Source organism: Lolium rigidum, chromosome 3 (genome assembly GCF_022539505.1).
Source record: "Lolium rigidum isolate FL_2022 chromosome 3, APGP_CSIRO_Lrig_0.1, whole genome shotgun sequence".
Lineage (NCBI taxonomy): Eukaryota > Viridiplantae > Streptophyta > Magnoliopsida > Poales > Poaceae > Lolium > Lolium rigidum.
The window spans coordinates 42,348,439-42,357,512 of record NC_061510.1 but is presented as its reverse complement, the minus strand read 5'-3'; positions in this window follow the sequence as shown (position 1 = coordinate 42,357,512).

Genomic DNA, 9,074 nt, shown 5'->3' with positions numbered 1-9,074 from the left:
GTCAATAGGTTAGTTCCGGAAAATGCATAAATATGACATAAAGTATGCATAAAACATGTAGATAACATCAATAATGTGGCATGGAACATAAGAAATTAACGATACGTCGGAGACGTATCACCCTGCAGCAGAAAGAACTACAACCAAGCGCAAGCAGGTCATCATCTTCGACCACGGTGTAATTGCCACCACGCTGCTTCCTCCTTCCTTGACACCAGCGCCGAGAAGGCATGGACACCAATCCAACACGCCTGCAGCAGCCGTCGCCATCTTTGACTTTGAGTACCGCGAAAAGTGTCCCTTCCGGAAGGAAGGGAACCCGAGTCAACCGAACGGTCCAACACCGCGGCCGGGCCATCCACCCGGGCAAACCAGGAACTCCCTCCAGCATCAGTGCCGAGGAAGAAGAAGAACAGCTGCAGCAAATCATACCGACAAGGAGGAAGAAGGGTCTTTCTCCCGACCATCTGGCCGATTTTGGCGTCGCCACGTCGAACCGCCTCCTCCCCTCGCCACCAAGGCCGGCCGGAAGAAGCTGCAAAACGTGACAGCCGCAAGCCACCAGAAGAACACAAACCCTAAAAAGGAAGGCAGTGGCGCCATCTCCTTCATCTCCCTCGCCACCACGGCCGGCCGAGGAGAAGGCAACAGCATCAGCACTCCTCCGACTCCAGAACAGACTCCGCAAACTCCACGGCAGGATCGAAATTCGACCGTGCCCGGGGAATCCACCCTCCCCCGATCCGCAGATCTGAGAGGAAACCAGGCCAGCAGCTCGCCGACGCCGCCACAAGTGGCCTTCCCGAGATGGGGATCGAGCTCCAGCATACTTATTCCGACACGACGTCGCCTCCACCATCTCGACGCCGTCCCAGAACACCATGCGAAGACTAGGCCGGGTGCTTCCCGGCGCAGCAGAGGAAGACCCCCCGCCGCCGCCACGCCACCGGGGCTTTGCCCGGTGGCGCCACCGGCGGCGGCGGCGGGAGGAGGGGTGAGGTGGGGGCTAGGGATGGGTCGTGCGGGAGGTTATTCTTATCGAGTCATGCGACCAGGACACACGTGTTCTATGCAGTCTGGGTTCGAATTTCCTAGTCTAGTTCCTAAAAAACCCAATTAGGCTTCTAGGTGCGTATGTTTCCTTCACCCAAAAGACATATTTCTAATAGCACCACGGGTGGTGCAGTCTGGGTTCGAATCTCACCTCCTCCTTAATAGTCTACTTCCTCGAAAATTCAATTAGGCTTCATGGGTGGATATGACCCCTCCACCCAAAAGTCATATATGTAACTGTTAAAAAAAATTGGCTTAATATCTGTAACCCAAAAGTTTGGGTTCAAATTTCACCTCCTTCTTAATAGTCTAGTTCCTAAAAAACCCAATTAAGCTTCTAGGTGCATATGTTTCCTTCACCCAAAAGACATATTTCTAATAATCTCACCTCCTCCTTAATAGTCTACTTCCTCGAAAATTCAATTAGGCTTCATGGGTGGATATGACCCCTCCACCCAAAAGTTGTATCTGTAACTGTTAAAAAAATTTAAAAAAATTGCATGTACATCTTGAAAATCTATTTGCATTCGTATAGTTTCGTGAAAACTTATATTTTTTTATGATTGATGTAAAAAAACAAAACATGTCTAACAAAAAGTCTTATTTTTTACCCCAAAATTCATCTTTTTACACATACCAAATGACAAGTTGTTTTTAAAGGAAACACTTCGTGCACACGTAACATGTGAAGATGTACACTGAATTTTTTATTGGAATTTTTTGACATTTCAAAATGTATCAAAGATGCATTTAACAATAAAGTACATATGTACCCAAGAGTCAAAACATCACTCTCGTTAATATTTCCTCCTAGACACTCATTCATTCTCACAGTAACTCGAGCTATGTGAAATCTTGAGGAAAAGACTGCCCATGCTCTCCTTCCGTGTCACCCGCTCGGGTGGCACCGGGGCCATGCACCTTCCCTCTCTCTCTCCCATCTCCATCAGAGGACGCGGCCGGGCAAAGCCTGCGTTGCCGACAACGAGGGCGGAGTCTCTGTCATGCGGTTCCTCGTTGTGAGTGCTATTGGCTTGGGCGGAGGCGGTGGCTCTCAATGGCGTGAAGGTGTGTGGCGGTGGTGCAAAGGGCATGCGGTGGAGGTTGCATCGCGTAGTGAGCTCCCATGATCGTGGTCACGTGTGGCAGTATGGCCCGTTCTGGGCATGTGCAGGCTACGGCTTTGATTCACGAAGACTCGTGGTGCTCGCTCTGGTGTGTGTGATGGGCGTGGCAGTTGTGGTGGTTGACCGACATGGGGGACTCCTCCCCCAAGCCCATCCTTGCTGATGGAAATGCCAGTGGTGACTGGTGCCCTTCTTCTTCGAGGGTGAGACATGCGCTGCTTCTTGTATATCTACTGGTGGCTCAGTCCGCAGCTGCAGCCCCGTCCCTCGTCCCAATTCAGCCGGCTCCGGCAACATTGGGGACATGGTGAAGGACCGAGGGTGAGAGCCTTGCTCGGCGTTTTTCGATGCGGACCCCAGCGATGCCTACGGGCGCCACTTCCTTCCAAGATGTGTGGTCTTGGTCCCAACCGTGCCAAGGGAAACCCTACGTCGGGTTCACCGGACCAGCAGTAGCAGTGCCACGACAGCGTTCTTTTCTTGAAGATGTTGTCTTGGGTATCAGCGGAGACGTCGATGTGGCAATGGGTGATGTTTCGAGGCGGTGTGATGCGCCGCTGCCCATGGAGTGGGCTTCCGGGGAACAATTTATGGCATGGTTGTTACATCATCCAGTTCAGCTCTTTCACTGAGTTTGGTTGGATTCCTCCTTCTAATCGCCATCTCTTAGGTTTGTGGGAGAATGTGCGTTGGTCCGAGTTACCTTGAAGTCGTTCTCGTCCTATGGTGGTATCTTAGTTGGAACATGACACGTTCCGGTCTGATGTCTTTGTGCGCCATCTCCTCACCATCCTTGGATGGCGGTTGGGCAAGGCAAGTTGCTATCGTTGTGTCGATGGTTGATGGAGTGTTGTAAGCATCTTCGCTGGTGCGGCGTGAGGAGTTGTAGCCTTTAGTGGCGACGTATCTGTCTTGGTGTTTGAAATATAATACGTTTTTCAGGGCTTATTTTGGAAAGAAAAAAAATTGTCGAACAAATGATACCCTTCATTGGTTTTCCTTTTTAGGAAGAAGAATTAATTGTGAGCGTACGTAGGGTGTGTGGAGTACTGGATCTCAAATTGAATTGACGTGACTGTGGACAGGGATAAGTTGGTTACTGGTTAGGCAGCTCTGGTCGTGAACGTCGGTCAGTACATAGTGTCCCGTCCACCGCGCACAAGACGCACCGCGGTTTTTGTGTACGACCTAGCATCGCCACGTGTATTCGTGATCGCACGGTGACCGTTCATTCGTGCCGCAGCACAATCTATCTCTGTGGAGTAACCTCCCATATCCAGTATACACGTGAGCGAGCAACACAGACGGAGTCCAAGACGATGACCGATGTCGTTGTAATTGTAACGTTGGGCGTGCGACGTGCTCCGGGCATGTGTTTGTGTCTCTCTCTCTGTGACAGTTCCGGCCAGCGACGAGCTCCCAACGAACCCCGTTCATTCAATCTCGTCGGACCACTTTGCTCGGTGGATTGTTGGCGGCGGACTAGCTCTAGAGTTGCAAGGGATCGACGTGAATTGGCGAGGTGGATTTACTATTTGTGCAGCGAGTGCGACGGTGTGGACACAACACAAGCCAGTTCGCACTCGTCCGCGCGTGTATTTTTCTACTCCCTCCATCCACAAACAAGTGTATATGCGGATTTTCCAAAATAAATTATGAAGTGAAATAAAAAACAAATTGGAAACATGCATCTCTCCTTTTTAATTTTTTTACTCCAATAAGCTAAGTGAATGTAGAAAATAAGAAGAACATATGCTCCATATTATTAGGTTTGATTTTCGTGCGATGAGAAGAAAATAATTAAAATGCATTCGAAACATAGGTGTACACTTTTTTGTGGACAAAATTTACAGCTAGATGTCCACTTATTTGTAGACGGGGAGTACTCGACACTGATCTGCTTGTGAATACGTTCGGACAGACACGTTGATCAATTTGTGTTGGCCAGGTTTTTTCCCAAATATGTTCAGCATAATTAAAACGGACACTTTCAGCCTGTATGCGTCGATCGATGCCCCTCACGAAATTGAATTGACGTGGACAACCGTGAACAGAGATTACTACTACCTCCGTTTCAAGAAATAAGGCGCCCTCGTTTTACGAGTTTTTGTTTGACCAAGAATAACTTCAAATAGATAAAGATTGTTTGTATGAAATTAGTATCATTAAAAAGTACTTTTCAATACGAATCCAACGATACTATATTCATATAATATAATGAAGATTTTGTTGCTCAATTTTTATGGTCAAAGTTTGTCTTGGAATACGCATGCGCCTTATTCCTTGAAACGGAGGTAGTAGTTGGTTGGTGAGGCATGTCGCGGATGTGGGTGTCCCGTCCCGTCCACCGAGCACAAGCCATGTCGCGGTTCTGTGTACGATCGACCTAGCATAATGATCTTGACCATCGTCATCGATTCTTGATCGCATAGTCAGGGTATTTTTTTTTTTGCGAAACACAGTACAATCAAAGACGCTCATACATATACGCACACACTCACCTCTATGAACGTACACACGCATACCCTACCCTCGTGACGCCATAAATAGAAATAATAGGAAGGCATGTGATAGTCGCTCCCGTACCGTACTGGCATGGAGATTGGAGAGGAAGTCCCGTCACGGTTGCAAGTTGTAACGCTCGGCGGTCTTTCTCTGGCACACAGACACAGCTCCCTCCAACCACGAGCCGTCAACTACTAGCCCCGTGTACGTGCATTCAATCTCGTCGTCAGACCGCTTCGCCTGCCTGCCTGAACTTGTGAATGGCCGGTCGCAGCACGGTCAAAGCGCGCGCGGCGTACGGACCCACCGCCGGGGAGATGGCCGCCGTCCGCCGCCCATCCGACGAGGCCGCGGCGTCGGCCGACTGGTGTGCCGGCAGGGATAATGCATGTCCTGTCGCGTTGAGGCAGATGCGCAGGCGATTCAATACCAGCTGCTGCGTACCACCTGCTAGACGCGCACTACTCCTAGCTAGTTGCGTGTATATCTCTGACCAAAATTTAAGTCCGGAGCTGGTAGCACGTAACTGGAGGGGTGCACATATGACGCGTACGTCACCCGTGGGCCCGCTGCTCAGCTTGGTTATTAGACCGTCCGACACGAGCCGGTGTTGACATGTAGAGAGAGCGTGTACGGCCTCGCACGCATTGCGTCCATCCCTTGCAAAAGGTCGACGGCCACATGAGGGCACGGCAACGTACCCTAGCCGTTGGAGTGCAAATCTCAGTTTTCTTCATTTCGGCAAAAAACAAGTGCATATAGGGACGTAACATGCATACTCCTTTTGTTCTCAAATAAGTGGATATTTAGCCCTCACTTATCCATAAACGAGTGTACTTCTATCTTTTCAATGCACTTTAATTACTTCTCTCTCATCGTATGAAAATCAAATCCAATAATATTAAGCACATATTTTTCTTGATTTCTACATGCAATTAGTTTATTGGTGGTGAAAGAATTAAGGAGGAGAGATGCATGTTCCTAATGTATTTTTTACTCCACTTCATAATTTGTTTTGGAAAACCCGCATGTACACTTATTTGGACGGAGGAAGTAGTCTCCAGCCTTCACCTTTCTTCTCTCCTTCCATATACCGCCTGCCACTTCCGGTTCCACCCCAGTCGACATTTCATTCGATGCTGATGATGTCGTCGCTACCGTGCCGCCTCCCGCGACTCGTCCTAGGCCGCCATCACGACCGAATGACCGATCGGTCACAGGTTTTTACGTACAGTATTTGGTGTGTATACTGTGGTTGTGTTGTACGACAAAAATAAATAGATAGCTGTCTCCAAAACAAAAATGGTATTCCTCTTTTTCTACTAGTACTCTAGTTTTTCCTTCTCCCCTCCTTTGATTTCTCACCAAAATTACTCCGCATTCTTGTGCCAACCGGGACGGGGCGGGAGAGGTGGCACTCGACTGCCGCAAATTTCTTCCTCTTCACCTGAGTTTTCTATCGCCACTTTGGGGGTAGGTAGATGGTTTTCTGTTTGGGCTCGATTTTCTCGGACGGGTTGTTCCACATTTAGCCCACTTGTTTTGTGACCTCTGAGCACCTCCAAGTTAAAATAAGCCGAAGCGTCTTCCTCTACAGCCATCCCCGTGTCGTTGTCTCTCTCTTCTCTCACGCTAGTTAAAAACTCAATACTTACTCCCTCCCTAATCTAAGGTTAAGACGCGGGTACGAAGCAATACCTAATGTCATTAAATTGCCCCTCCCTCTGGTTTCCCCTCGTCTCCATGAACAACAGGAACCTCACCCTTCTCCTCCACCCTGCACTTCTACACCACATGCGGAAAAACACGACCACAAGGTGGCGCCAGGTCACTCGCCGCCGTCCCCCGCTTCGATGTTGCGCTCACTGTCGTCTCCCGCTTTGATCCCGCGCTCGCCGCTTGCCTCGGGACTCTGCTCCCGACAACCAGCCTCCCCGTTGGCGGCGTTCCCTCGGCTTGTGAAACTCCCGGGAACACCGTGCCCGTGCTCACGTAAAGTTTTACGAAAAAAGTGAACAATGTGAAAAAGTCTTCAAAAGTCGAGTGTAGACATCGATATTCGATGTGCGCACGTGCCAAAAACATCAATGTTTGTGCTATGTGTAAACAAGCGAAAAAAACAATGGCTCGTGCAAACATTTACTTCAGAATCCAATTTTGTCTTTATGCATATGCCGTACAAAAAGTTGGATTTTCGTAAAAGTACTTGGTGCACATATAGAACGTGAAGATGCCCATGCGACATATTTTTTGCAATTTTTTAACATTCCAAAATGCGTTAAAAATACATTAATATAAAGTGAGTATATCCACCCCAAGGCAAAACGCTGCTCCCCATATTCATCCCATATATAGATAGGTTTTGTTTTTTCTGATCATTTAGAACTCTGATAACTGTTTCTTCACTTTCCTTGTTAGTATACGAATTTATTCTGAGTGTGTGTAAATGGAATGTGGTCTGGTTAATCATATATGTGGTCTGCTATTTCTCATCGATAGGTAAAGTTTACAACTGCTTAAGGTACGTAGTTTGGTCATTTTAATTCCCCCCGCTTAGAAAATAATCCAAATCTTTATGCTCCTACTAAAGAAGCTAATCCTCCAGTGGAATCACCTCTTCTAACATGAATATTCAGATTTCCCATTCCAGTGCCAATGCTTAATTAAGCCTTTATGCTTTTCTTCTGACATCTTTATTCTCTTACGTTTTTACCAATATGAATCATTTCAAATCACTCATAATACTGACAGCTCTTCTCCAGGGCATTTTATTATCTCCGAGCTTACAAATCTCAGTGGAGAAAGATCGATTGGTTGAGGAACATAATGAAAGTATGGACACATATTTTGATTGTTTTGTAGAATATTGCGTACTAAATGATCTTACTTAATTGCTACGGTACTGTTTGCAGCATCAATATATATAAATAAAAAAAACAAGACCAACCCAGGCAGTAGCACGCTCAAACCCAAGTGGGCAGTTTGCCACTAGGCCGATGGTCTGTTCTCTTTGCAGCACCAATATCATCTTGGGGAAACTCTCATTTGCAACTAGTTGCACCCGCACTCTATTCTTTGTTGTGACACTACTAAGTTTCCAAAAAATGCAAACTAAAATTCTATACATACATTGTGTTGTGTCTTGTGCATCTGTGAAGTTTCATCCAAAAATATGTCAAAATGTGACCTGTGTAAAAAAGAGAAGACGTACGTAAATAGTGTCACGTACTATTTACACATCATTTGTTTTTTTTTGTTTAGGCCACATTTTGACATATTTTTGGATAAAATTACACAGATGCACAAGATACAATAGAATGTATGTCTAGAATTTTAGTTTGCATTTTTTGGAAACTTAGAAATGTCAGAACAAAAATGGGATGCGGGCGCAACTAGTTGAGGAATATCCCCTCTCTCTCATCTTGTGCTAACTCAACTTACTCTGTTAGAGCATCTCCAGTCGCGTCCCCCAAACCGTCCCCCAAAGGGATTTGGGGCGCGCCGGACAAAAAAAGCGTTCCAGCCGCGTCCCCCAAAGCCCTTTTTTGTCCGGCGCACCCCTATACGGTGTCCGGCGCCCGAGCCCGTCCCCGTCCCACGGGGACGCTCCGGGGACGCCGGACACAACGAAAAGTGAGGCCAACCGACGCGGGGCCGACCCGTCAGCGGCACAGGGAAAATTCGTCTCACACTCCCGCCAAATCCCGCCGCTCCCGCCAAATCGCGCCTATACCGCCGCGCACAGGCCTCCCAAAACATATCCTGCCGCCGATTCATTTCTCCTATCCCGTCGATTTCTTTCTCCCTCCCGCCGTGCACCCGCCGCCGCTACCCTCTCCCCATTCCATGGCGCCGCCGACAGCCCCCAAAAGATGGCGAAGAAAGCGGCCAAGAAGCCGCCGGGCAATGCGACGATAGGGGCGAAAGCGCCGTTCGCGAAGCCGCGGAAGGCGCCGGCTGCGAAGAAGAAGCCTGAAGGAATGACCGAAGATCAATGGCAGCAAGATTGCACTGCGCCGGAAGCTATCGACGGCGGAGCGGAAAGGACGGAGGGCGGCGGAGGCTGGAGAAGAAGGCTGCGCGGCGCGCCGCACACCGAGCACATAATCGCCGGGTGTATCGCCGCCACCAACGCGAGCCCATATAGTACGAACGTGCCGGTGTACGTTCCGGGAGTCTTCTCTCCGTCGTCATCTGCCTTCTACAACGACGGCCCCTCCGGCACTCCCGGGTGCGTGACGCCTAACTTGTCGCCGCACTACCCGGATGCGCTGCCGCACGGCAGGCTTCAACCCCAACAACCTATACTCCCCGGCGTACGAGCAACGCGAGCCGGGACCCGGTCCGGACGGCGGCCCTTTCACCGGCCGCAGGGGTCCGCTCGAATAC